Source organism: Rutidosis leptorrhynchoides, chromosome 6 (assembly GCF_046630445.1).
Source record: "Rutidosis leptorrhynchoides isolate AG116_Rl617_1_P2 chromosome 6, CSIRO_AGI_Rlap_v1, whole genome shotgun sequence".
In the NCBI taxonomy this organism is placed as follows: domain Eukaryota; kingdom Viridiplantae; phylum Streptophyta; class Magnoliopsida; order Asterales; family Asteraceae; genus Rutidosis; species Rutidosis leptorrhynchoides.
This window is the reverse complement of record NC_092338.1, coordinates 358,138,908-358,152,946: the sequence shown is the minus strand read 5'-3', so window position 1 is coordinate 358,152,946 and position 14,039 is coordinate 358,138,908. Positions and strand designations below refer to the sequence as shown.

Sequence of the window (14,039 nt, the reverse complement as noted above, 5' to 3'; positions counted from 1 at the left end):
AGGTGTTTTTGGTCATTGGTATATGGATTAGATATAAAGGATGTGTAATTTTGTTTTCATGTAAATAAGTCAAGAATGATTACTCATATTTTTGTAATTTTATGAGATATTTCATGCTAGTTGCCAAATTATGGTTCCCACATGTGTTAGGTGACTCACATGGGCTGCTAAGAGCTGATCATTGAAGTGTATATACCAATAGTACATACATCTAAAAGCTGTGTATTGTACGAGTACGAATACGGGTGCATACGAGTAGAATTGTTGATGAAACTGAACGAGGATGTAATTGTAAGCATTTTTGTTAAGTAGAAGTATTTTGATAAGTGTTTTGAAGTCTTTCAAAAGTGTATGAATACATAGTAAAACACTACATGTATATACATTTTAACTGAGTCGTTAAGTCATCGTTAGTCGTTACATGTAAATGTTGATTTGAAACCTTTAAGTTAACGATCTTGTTAAATGTTGTTAACCCAATGTTTATTATATCTAATGAGATGTTAAATTATTATATTATCATGATATTATGATATATTACTATATATTAATATGATATATATACATTTAAATGTCGTTACAACGATAATCGTTACATATATGTCTCGTTTCGAAAACCTTAAGTTAGTAGTCTTGTTTTTACATATGTAGTTCATTGTTAATATACATAATGACATGTTTACTTATCATTTATCATGATTAAACATAGTGTATCAATATCTTAATATGATTCATATGTATTTAGTAAGACGTTGTTATAACGATAATCGTTAAATATATCGTTTCGAGTTTCTTAATTCAATAAACTCAATTTTATGTATATAACTCATTGTTAAAATATCTAATGAGATACATACTTATCATAATATTATGTTAACTATATATATATATATCCATATATATGTCATCATATAGTTTTTACAAGTTTTAACGTTCGTGAATCACCGGTCAACTTGGGTGGTCAATTGTCCATATAAAACCTATTTTAATTAATCAAGTCTTAACAAGTTTGATTGCTTAACATGTTGGAAATACTTAATCATGTAAATATCAATTTCATTTAATATAAATAAACATGGAAAAGTTCGGGTCACTACAATTTTAAAAGAGCGAAATTTAAAGGATGAAATACCCAAAGGATCGGAGAAGCATCTTAATATTCGGGAAGACGGAATCTGGTATAGGGCTGAAAGAATTTGGGTACCAAAATTTGGTGTTATGAGAGAAATGGTACTTATAGAAGCTCATAAAACCAGATACTCAATACATCCTGGAACGGGGAAGATGTACAAGGATCTCAAGAAACATTTTTGGTGACCGGGTATGAAAGCTGATGTTGCTAAATACGTAGGAGAATGTTTGATGTGTTCTAAGGTCAAAGCGGAGCATCAAAAACCATCAGGTCTACTTCAACAACCCGAAATCCCGGAATGGAAATGGGAAAACATTACCATGGATTTCATCACTAAATTGCCAAGGACTGCAAGTGGTTTTGATACTATTTGGGTAATAGTTGATCGTTTCACCAAATCAGCATACTTTCTGCCAATAAGAGAAGATGACAAGATGGAGAAGTTAGCACGATTGTATTTGAAGGAAGTCGTCTTCAGACATGGAATACCAATCTCTATTATCTCTGATAGGGATGGCAGATTTATTTCAAGATTCTGGCAGAGATTACAGCAAGCATTAGGAACTCGTCTAGACATGAGTACTGCTTATCATCTACACACTGATGGGCAGAGCGAAAGGACGATACAAACGCTTGAAGACATGCTACGAGCATGTGTTATTGATTTCAGAAACAGTTGGGATCGACACCTTCCATTAGCAGAATTTTCCTATAACAATAGCTACCATTCAAGCATTGAGATGGCGCCGTTTGAAACAATCTATGGTAGAAAGTGTAGGTCTCAGATTTGTTGGAGTGAAGTGGGGGATAGACAGATTACGGGTCCAGAGATAATACAAGAAACTACCGAGAAGATCATCCAAATTCAACAACGGTTGAACACCGCCCAAAGTCGACAAAAGAGCTACGCTGACATAAAAAGAAAAGATATAGAATTTGAAATTGGAGAGATGGTCATGCTTAAAGTCGCACCTTGGAAAGGTGTTGTTCGATTTGGAAAACGAGGGAAATTAAATCCAAGGTATATTGGACCATTCAAGATTATTGATCATGTCGGACCAGTAGCTTACCGACTTGAGTTACCTCAACAACTCGCGGCTGTACATAACACTTTCCACGTCTCGAATTCGAAGAAATGTTTTGCTAAAGAAGATCTCACTATTCCGTTAGACGAAATCCAAATCAACGAAAAACTTCAATTCATCGAAGAACCAGTCGAAATAATGGATCGTGAGGTTAAAAGACTTAAGCAAAACAAGATACCAATTGTTAAGGTTCAATGGAATGCTCGTAGAGGACCTGAGTTCACTTGGGAACGATAAGATTAGATGAAGAAGAAATACCCGCACCTATTTCCAGAAGATACGTCAACACCTCCAACTGCTTAAAATTTCGGGACGAAATTTATTTAATGGGTAGGTACTGTAGTGACCCGAACTTTTCCATGTTTATATATATTAAATGAAATTGATATTTACATGATTAAGTGTTTCCAACAAGTTAAGCAATCAAACTTGTTAAGACGTGATTAATTTAAATAGGTTTCATATAGACAATTGACCACCCAAATTGACCGGCGATTCACGAACGTTACAAATTCGTAAAAACTACATAATGATATATATATATATATATATATATATATATATATATATATATATATATATATATATATATATATATATATATATATATATATATATATATATTGTTAACATGATATTATGATAAGTATGTACCTCATTAAGTATTTTAACAATGAGTTATATACATAAAAATGAGACTATTAAATTAAGAAACTCGAAACGATATATATAACGATTATCGTTATAACAACGTCTTACTAAATACATATGAATCATATTATGATATTGTTACACTATGTTTAAATATGATAATTGATAAGTAAACATATCATTAAGTATATTAACAATGAACTACATATGTAAAAACAAGACTACTAACTTAAGAGTTTCGAAACGAGACATATATGTAATGATTATCGTTGTAACGACATTTAAATGTATATATATCATATTAAGATATATTAATACATCATATTATCATGATAATATAATAATTTAACATCTCATTTGATATAATAAACAATGGTTTAACAACATTTAACAAGATCGTTAACTTAAAGGTTTCAAAACAACACTTACATGTAACGACTAACGATGACTTAACGACTCAGTTAAAATGTATATACATGTAGTGTTTTAATATGTATTCATACACTTTTGAAAGACTTCAAGACACTTATCAAAGTACTTCTTCTTAACAAAAATGCTTACAATTACATCCTCATTCATTTTCATCAACAATTCTACTCATATGCACTCGTATTTGTACTCGTACAATACACAGCTTCTAAATGTATTTACTATTGGTATATACACTCTAATGATCAGCTCTTAGCAGTCCATGTGAGTCACCTAACCATGTGAGAACCATCATTTAACATCTAGCAAGAAATATCTAACAAAACAACAAACTAATGGAGACTATATGACAACATACATTCACGTTTTCTAACACACTCACAAACTCATTCACTTTCCAATTTTTATGCATCAAACTAAACTCTCTCAAGTGTTCTTCCTTTGTTCTAAGTTTTCTTCATCATCTTCAACAAAATCTAGCTCAATCTAGTTCATAAATCTATACATAAACCAAGTTATAAAACAACTACTCAAGAACACACCAACAACACTTCCAAGTTTGCTAGCTTACTTCCAATCTTGCAAATCCACTTTGAGTGATCATCCAACCTCAAGAAATCTTTCTTATTTACAGTAAGATATCTTTCTAATACAAGGTAATACTCATATTCAAACTTTGATTCAATTTCTATAACTATAACAATCTTATTTCTAGTGAAAATCTTACTTGAACTTGTTTTTGTGTCATGATTCTACTTCAAGAACTTTCAAGCCATCCAAGGATCCTTTGAAGCTAGATCTATTTTTCTCATTTCCAGTAGGTTTATCCACAAAACCTGAGGTAGTAATGATGTTCATAACTGTAGTAACCCGAACTTTTCCATGTTTATATATATTAAATGAAATTGTTATTTACATGATTAAGTGTTTCCAACATGTTAAGTAATCAAACTTGTTAAGACTTGATTAATTTAAATAGGTTTCATATAGACAATTGACCACCCAAGTTGACCGGTGATTCACGAACGTTAAAACTTGTAAAAACTATATGATGACATATATATGATTATATATATAGTTAACATGATATTATGATAAGTAAGTATCTCATTAGGTATTTTAACAATGAGTTATATACATAAAATTGAGTTTATTGAATTAAGAAACTCGAAACGATATATATAACGATTATCGTTATAACAACGTCTTACTAAATACATATGAATCATATTAAGATATTGATACACTATGTTTAATCATGATAAATGATATGTAAACATGTCATTAAGTGTATTAACAATGAACTACATATGTAAAAACAAGACTACTAACTTAATGATTTCGAAACGAGACATATATGTAACGATTATCGTTGTAACAACATTTAACTGTATATATATCATACTAAGATATATTAATATATCATAATATCGTGATAATGTAATAATTTAACATCTCTTTAGATATAATAAACAATGGGTTAACAATATTTAACAAGATCGTTAACCTAAAGGTTTCAAAACAACATTTACATGTAACGACTAACGATGACTTAACGACTCAGTTAAAATGTATATACATGTCGTGTTTTAATATGTATTCATACACTTTTGAAAGACTTCAAGACACTTATCAAAATACTTCTACTTAACAAAAATGCTTACAATTACATCCTCGTTCAGTTTCATCAACAATTCTACTCGTATGCACCCGTATTCGTACTCGTACAATACACAGCTTTTAGATGTATGTACTATTGGTATATACACTCCAATGATCAGCTCTTAGCAGCCCATGTGAGTCACCTAACACATGTGGAAACCATCATTTGGAAACTAGCATGAAATATCTCATAAAATTACAAAAATATTAGTAATCATTCATGACTTATTTACATGTAAACAAAATTACACATCCTTTATATCTAATCCATATACCAACGACCAAAAACACCTAAAAACACTTTCATTCTTCAATTTTATTCATCTAATTGATCTCTCTCAAGTTCTATCTTCAAGTTCTAAGTGTTCTTCATAAATTCTATAAGTTCTAGTTTCATAAAATCAAGAATACTTCCAAGTTTGCTAGCTTACTTCCAATCTTGTAAAGTGATCATCCAACCTCAAGAAATCTTTCTTATTTATAGTAAGATATCTTTCTAATACAAGGTAATACTCATATTCAAACTTTGATTCAATTTCTATAACTATAACAATCTTATTTCGAGTGGAAATCTTACTTGAACTTGTTTTCGTGTCATGATTCTGCTTCAAGAACTTTCAAGCCATCCAAGGATCCTTTGAAGTTAGATCTATTTTTCTCATTTCCAGTAGTTTTATCCACAAAACCTGAGGTAGTAATGATGTTCATAACATCATTCGATTCATATATATAAAACTACCTTATTCGAAGGTTTAAACTTGAAATCACTAGAACATAGTTTAGTTAATTCTAAACTTGTTCGCAAACAAAAGTTAATCCTTCTAACTTGACTTTTAAAATCAACTAAACACATGTTCTATATCTATATTATATGCTAACTTAATGATTTAAAACCCAAAAACATGAAAAACACCGTAAAACCGGATATACGCCGTTGTAGTAACACCGCGGGCTGTTTTGGGTTAGTTAATTAAAAACTATGATAAACTTTGATTTAAAAGTTGTTCTTCTGGGAAAATGATTTTTCTTATGAACATGAAACTATATCCAAAAATCATGGTTAAACTCAAAGTGGAAGTATGTTTTCCAAAATGGTCATCTAGACGTCGTTCTTTCGACTGAAATGACTACCTTTATAAAAATGACTTGTAACCTGTAATTCTGACTATAAACTTATACTTTTTCTGTATAGATTCATAAACTTAAGTTCAATATGAAACCATAGCAATTTGATTAACTCAAAACGGATTTAAAACGAAGAAGTAATGGGTAAAACAAGATTGGATATTTTTTGATTGTTGTAGCTACGGGAAATATTGTAACAATTCTATACAAATCATATCCTAGCTAACTTATATTGTATTATACATGTATTCTAATATATTATGTAATCTTGGGATACCATAGACACGTATGCAAATGTTTTGACATATCATATCGACCCATGTATATATATTATTTGGAACAACCATAGACACCCTATATGCAGTAATGTTTGAGTTAGCTATACAGGGTTGAGGTTGATTCCAAAAATACATATACTTTGAGTTGTGATCTAGCCTGAGACGTGTATATACTGGGTCGTGGATTGATTCAAGATAATATATATCAATTTATTTCTGTACATCTAATTATGGACAACTAGTTGTAGGTTACTAACGAGGACAGCTGACTTAATAAACTTAAAATATCAAAATGTATTAAAAATGTTGTAAATATATTTTGAACATACTTTGATATATATATATATATATATATATATATATATATATATATATATATATATATATATATATATATATATATATATATATATATATATGTATATATTTGTTATAGGTTCGTGAATCGACCAGTGGCCAAGTCTTACTCCCGACGAAGTAAAAATCTGTGAAAGTGAGTTATAGTCCCACTTTTAAAATCTAATATTTTGGGATGAGAATACAAGCAGTTTTATAAATGTTTTACGAAATAGACACAAGTAAATGAAACTACATTATATGGGTGAATGATCGAAGCCGAATATTCCCCTTTTGCTTGGTAGCCTAAGAATTAGTAAACCGATCTACTAATTGACGCGAATCCTAAAGATAGATCTATTGGGCCTAACGAACCCCATCCAAAGTACCGGATGCTTTAGTACTTCGATGTTGTTTTTATCATGTTCGAAGGATTTCCCGGAATGATAGGGGATATTCTTATATGCATCTTGTTAATGTCGGTTACCAGGTGTTCACCATATGAATGATTTTTATCTCTATGTATGGGATGTATATTGAAATATGAAATCTTGTGGTCTATTATTATGATTTGATAATATATAGGTTAAACCTATAACTCACCAACATTTTTGTTGACGTTTTAAGCATGTTTATTCTCAGGTGATTATTAAGAGCTTCCGCTGTTGCATACTAAAATAAGGACAAGATTTGGAGTCCATGCTTGTATGATATTAGGTAAAAACTGCATTCAAGAAACTTATTTTTGATGTAATATATTCTTATTGTAAACCATTATGTAATGGTCGTGTGTAAACGGTATATTTTAGATTATCATTATTTGATAATCTACGTAATGCTTTTTAAACCTTTATAGATAAAATAAAGGTTATGGTTGTTTTAAAAATGAATGCAGTCTTTGAAAAACGTCTCATATAGAGGTCAAAACCTCGCAACGAAATCAATTAATATGGAACGTTTATAATCAATATGAACGGGACATTTCAGTTGGCATCCGAGCGTTGGTCTTAGAGAACCAGAAATTTGCATTAGTGTGTCTTATCGAGTTTGTTAGGATACATTAATGAGTCTGGACTTCGACCGTGTTTTCTTTAAAAACGATTGCTTAATACTTTTGTTGGAAACTATATATTATTAACATATAAATATTATGTGATATATTAACCTCTTAATGTGTTTGACATTGTGTGATAGATGTCTACCACTAGTACAAATTCCATCGATTCAGCTAATAATAATGAAGAGTCGAATATATTTTGGGAAGATTCACAAATTTCCGAAGAGGAACCGGAAGAAGAGGAATCGGAAGAGGAGGAACCGGAAGAGGAGGAACCGGAAGAAGAGGAACTGGAAGAGGAGGAACCGGAAGAGGAGGAACCGGAAGAAGAAGAGGTTCCGGAGGAAGAAACATTGATACCTATACTAAATCGATTAAATAAAAGAAAATCCTCAACCAACAGACCAAAGTTAATAATGGTCAATGGTGTTTCCGCCGAGGAAGCAAAATATTGGGAAGATTATCAATTTTAAGATGAATCGGATCCCGATGAGGATTCCGATGATATTATAGAAATTACCTCGACCTAATTTAATAAAGCGAAATAAAATAATAAGGGAAAAGGTATAAAAATAGAGAAACCCGATTCCAACCCCGATGAACTTTATATTTATCGGCAACATCCGTATTTCCTAAAATGTAACAATGACCCGGGAACCTCTAAACCACCAGGTTTTTCTAAACCATTGTGGAAAACGACGGCTCGTATTAGCGGAACACCATATATTCCTAGAAAATAAGGAAAACGAACCAATTCCAAAGAAGAAGAAACCATTGATTCAGATTAGAGGGTTGTAATCATGTTGTGTATTATATGTATTGTAGTGTGCTTGTACTTTTATGTTCTATGTAAAAATTGCTTGTATTGTTTGTTAATTATCTTTTACGAATCTAATCCTTGTCTATTTTACAGTATAAAAACAAAATGGATGTTAAGGGTAGACAACCGAATATTTTAGAAGATCTACCAGAGGATATGTTTGAGAAAATCTTGTCTAGAGTCGGTCAGAATTCATCTGACAAAATTAACTTGTCAAACATTTGAAAGACTGATAATGCTAAAAACGAACATATATTTCATAGCATTATCCCTCAAGAAAGACAAGCTTTTAGTTGCAATTGTTCTATTTACAAGTGATATTCGTTTAAATAATAAAAGGTGAAGACAAAAGACAGATTCGACGAATTGAAGACGCAAACGACCAAAAAGCTCAAAAGTACAAAGTACAATCAAAGAGGTTCCAATTATTGATAAGAAACGTCTCAAAATTACAAGAGTACAAGACACGAAACGCAAAGTACAAGATATTAAATTGTACGCAAGGACGTTCAAAAATCCGGAACCGGGACCAGAGTCAACTCTCAACGCTCGACGCAACGGACTAAAAATTACAAGTCAACTATGCACATGAATATAATATAATATATAATTAATTCTTAAAATTAATTTATATACTATATTATATTATATAAACCGTCGACAGAAGAAAACAACAACATGTGAGCCTCTCCAGCTGGCCATGCGATCGCATGAGCTGAAGGAGCAAAACTCATGCGATCGCATGAGCCTCTTTTTCAGTTCACATGCCTATAAAATTCGCAGTTTGGAGCATCATATAACACATATTTTTCTCCTCATTCATCAACGAATATGTATATATATTTATATTTTAATTTTAATTTTAATTTTAATTTCTAATAATAAGGGTATGTTAGCGAATGTTGTAACAGTGTAAGTCGAAATTCTGTTCGTGTAACGCTATACTATTTTTAATCATTGTAAGTTATGTTCAACCTTTTTAATTTAATGTCTCGTAGCTAAGTTATTATTATGCTTATTTAAAACGAAGTAATCATGATGTTGGGCTAAATACTAAAATTGGGTAATTGGGCTTTGTACCATAATTGGGGTTTGGACAAAAGAACGACACTTGTGGAAATCAGACTATGGGCTATTAATGGGCTTTATACTTGTTTAACTAAATGATAGTTTGTTAATTTTAATATAAAGATTTACAATTGGACGTCCCTATAAATAACCATATACACTCAATCGGACACGATGGGCGGGGTATTTATATGTACGAATAATCGTTCATTTAACCGGACACGAAAATGGATTAATAGTCTATGGAATTATTAAAACAGGGGTAAAATTATGTACAAGGACACTTGGCATAATTGATAACAAAGTATTAAAACCTTGTTACAGTTTAAGTCCCCAATTAGTTGGAATATTTAACTTCGGATATAAGGATAATTTGACGAGGACACTCGCACTTTAAATTTATGACCGATGGACTGTTATGGACAAAAACCAGACGGACAAATTGAATAATCCAGGACAAAGAACAATTAACCCATGGGCATAAACTAAAATCAACGCGTCAAACATCATGATTACGGAAGTTTAAATAAGCATAATTCCTTTATTTTCATATTTAATTGCACTTCTAATTATCACATTTTTATTTATTGTCATTGTATTTAATTGCACTTTTAATTATCGTACTCTTTAATTATCGCAAGTTTATTTTATCGCACTTTTATTTATCGCAATTTCATTATCGTTATTTACTTTACGCTTTAAATTAAGTCTTTTATTTATTTAATATTTTACATTAGGTTTTAACTGCGACTAAAGTTTTAAAATCGACAAACCGGTCATTAAATGGTAAAAACCCCCTTTTATAATAATAATATTACTTATATATATTTGTATTTTTATATATTAAAACTAATATAGCGTTAAGCTTTGTTTAAAAGATTCCCTGTGGAACGAACCAGACTTACTAAAAACTACACTACTGTACGATTAGGTACACTGCCTATAAGTGTTGTAGCAAGGTTTAGGTATATCCATTCTATAAATAAATAAATATCTTGTGTAAAATTGTATCGTATTTAATAGTATTTCCTAATAAAAATAAAGCTATTTCATATACACCTCGCATAACATCAAGTATTTTTGGCGCCGCTGCCGGGGAACATAAACGACAGAAGCGCAATGCTAATATATATAAAAAAAGATTTTTATTAATTTTTTTTAGTTTACTTTTATAAAAATACGTTTTTGTAAAAATACGTTTTAAAAATTCAAAAAAAATATAAAAAGAAAAACAAAAATATAAATATTTTTAAGAGTTTGTTAAATATATAAGTTTTATAAAGTTTCTTTATTTTTATTTTAGTTTGTAAAAATATAAATTTTATTTAAATATTTTGTTTTAATATAAATCAAAAAATTAAAACAGAAAAAAAAATATAAAAACATTCGACCCGTACTGTAGCAGCCCAGACCGTGGCCCAAAAACAAAGCTCGTGCGATCGCATGAGCCCGAAGGCAAAATCTCATGCGATCGCATGAGAGTGTCTGACACGCCAACTGTTGCCCTAAATCAGCATTAATTACAGAGTTTATTTATATTATTTTTACTTTAACCCTAATTAAGTTATATTAATTTATTATTTATTATTTAGTTTTTATTTTTAATTTGTATTATTTAGTTTAATTAGTTTAAATAATTTATAAAATTAATAGTTTTATAAAATAAATAATATAAAAATAATATTTTTATAAAAATTGTACTTTTTACAACTTTTAGTATATTTTTATATTTTGTACCCTTTTAATTGTTTTAGCGTAATATTTCTATTTTTTGCTCGTATTTAGTTTTAAATCATAGTATTTGCCATAGTTATTTTTATTTCTAGATTTTTAGGCTTTGCAGTAAAATCCCTTAAGTGCTTTTTCTTTAGACTAAGATCTAGGTGCTTTAGAATTTTGCGACGCCGTTTTTAGTTTTTAGTTCCTTTTTAAGTTATTGCCATTTGGGATATAGTTTTTCTTTTAAGCTTTAATATTTTTAAGATGCAACTTTTAATTCTTAGTTTTTAGTTCCTTTTTTAAGTTTCGACTCGCTACTTTCTTATTTTTATTTTGTGACGCCTATTATTTTTCGCCTTTTTATTTTTCGACGTTTTTCGACGCGCTCTTTTTTCTCTCTTATTTCTCGCCATTCTAGTTTTTAGGACTTAGAATTTTCTCTACTTCTTCTCTAAATTTCTTTAATTTACGAAAAATTATTTTAAGCGGTTAAATTGATAGACATCAAAATTTTCTGGTTCGTAGTAATAGTTGGATTTGTACGTGGACCGGGTTATTGGAGCCAAACAGTACTTAATTATATTGAGACCAAACGAATCATGCCCCTCTGCTGCATCTTTTGGCTATTCGAAACGTGGGCAAAATCAGAAAAGTCTATTAATTGGATAACTTATATAATTTTTCTTTCTTTTTAAAAACTAATAGGATATTCAGTGAATGCACCGAGCAAAACGTTCACCACCTTTTGTACGTTCACCACCTGTAACTCGATCAAGACATCTAGCAAATATTGTCGCCGTTGATTTTTCTTTAGAATCGTCATCCAGTCGACCAAGTACTCCAATTCAAATTTCTGATAATCTTTTTTTTGAACCCGACCTCACAATTGAGAATTTGGAGAATATTCAGGGACAATTCGTAGATCCTGAACCATTAATTTTTCCTCCGGAACCACCAATCATTCAAACAGAGATTGTTGAGGAACCAACCATTAAATCAGAATCCTTTAGTGATTCAAATTTAACAAATTCAATCATGGAAAATCTGGAACCTTTAAGTATGGAAGACCGAATGAGAGCTAAACGCACTAGCCAAGGTCACGCAATTACTCAACCTGACATAAATGCACCAGATTATGAAATCAAAGGACAAATTCTACACATGGTGACTAATCAATGCCAATTTAGTGGTGCACCGAAGGAAGATCCAAATGAACATTTTCGTACCTTTAATAGGATCTGCACTCTATTTAAAATAAGAGAAGTTGATGATGAACAGATATATCTCATGTTATTTCCCTGGACTTTAAAGGGAGAAGCCAAAGATTGGTTAGAATCGTTACCTGAAGGGGCGATTGATACATGGGACGTTTTAGTTGAAAAATTTCTTAAACAATTCTTTCCGGCATCTAAAGCCGTAAGACTTCAAGGAGAAATTGTTACGTTCACACAGAAGTCAAATGAAACTCTATATGAGGCATGGACAAGATTTGGAAAGTTATTGAGAGGATGTCCGCAACATGGTTTAGACACTTGTCAAATAGTACAAATATTCTACCAAGGATGCGACATCACTACAAGGAAAGACATCGATATAGCAGCTGGTGGTTCTATTATGAAGAAAACAGAAACTGATGCTTATAAAATTATTGATAACACTGCTTCCCACTCACATGAGTGGCACCAAGAAAAAGATCTCGTTAGTTCATCTAAAGCAGCTAGAGCCGATTCTAGCCATGACTTAGATTCCATTTCTGCAAAGATAGATGCTGTCGAGAGACGAATGGAAAAGATGACTAAAGATATACACTCAATACGAATTAGTTGTGAGCAGTGTGGAGGACCACATTTGATAAAAGATTGTCTCAGTATTGAACTAACAATGGAACAAAGAGAGAATATTTCATATCTAAACCAAAGGCCTGGAAATAATTATCAGAATAATTATCAACCGCCAAGACCGATTTACAACCAAAACCAGAATTATAATCGAAATGTTCCATACAATAACCAACAAGGTCCTAGCAATCAACACGTATCCAATAATACTTACAATCAGCAAAGACCTAATTTTCAAAACAAACCACCACAAACCGATGATAAAAAGCTAAATTTAGAAGATATGATGACGAAGCTAGTTGAATCTCAAACACAGTTTTTCACATCTCAGAAACAAACCAATGAACAAAATGCTCAAGCATTTAGAAATCAACAAGCTTCTATTCAAAATCTGAAACAAGAAGTAAGTAACCTAGCAAGGTTAATAGGTGAAAGAAAACCGGGAAGTCTAACTAGTGATACAAATGCTAACCCCTGGAATGAAACAGCTAAAGCCATTACCACAAGAAGCGGTATTACACTTAAACCACCTGAAATACCTGTATTTTCTGATGAAGCTATTCCTACTCCACAAGAACCACAACCTGATCAAGATAAGGAAAAAGAACTGGTAGTTGAAAAGGTTAATGAAGATAACACAGTTAAAGCTAAACCTTATGTTAAACCATACCAACCACCACTTCCTTACCCGAGTAAAATGAAAAAAGAGAGACTTGAAGCCGAGCAATCCAAATTCTTGGATATGTTTAAACAGATAAATGTAAATCTTCCTTTCATTGATGTGATTTCAGGAATGTCTAGATATGCTAAATTTCTGAAAGATCTAATCATGAATAGAA

At 31.0% G+C, this 14,039-nt stretch overlaps 1 non-coding gene across 1 annotated transcript; it reads right to left on the bottom strand.

The window, feature by feature from the left end:
* Positions 1 to 12,781: 12,781 nt before the first annotated feature.
* LOC139856444 (small nucleolar RNA R71) lies at positions 12,782 to 12,888 on the bottom strand. The gene has a single exon (XR_011761926.1). It is a non-coding gene; the product is annotated as a small nucleolar RNA R71 (small nucleolar RNA).
* Between the last annotated feature and the right edge of the window lie 1,151 nt (positions 12,889 to 14,039).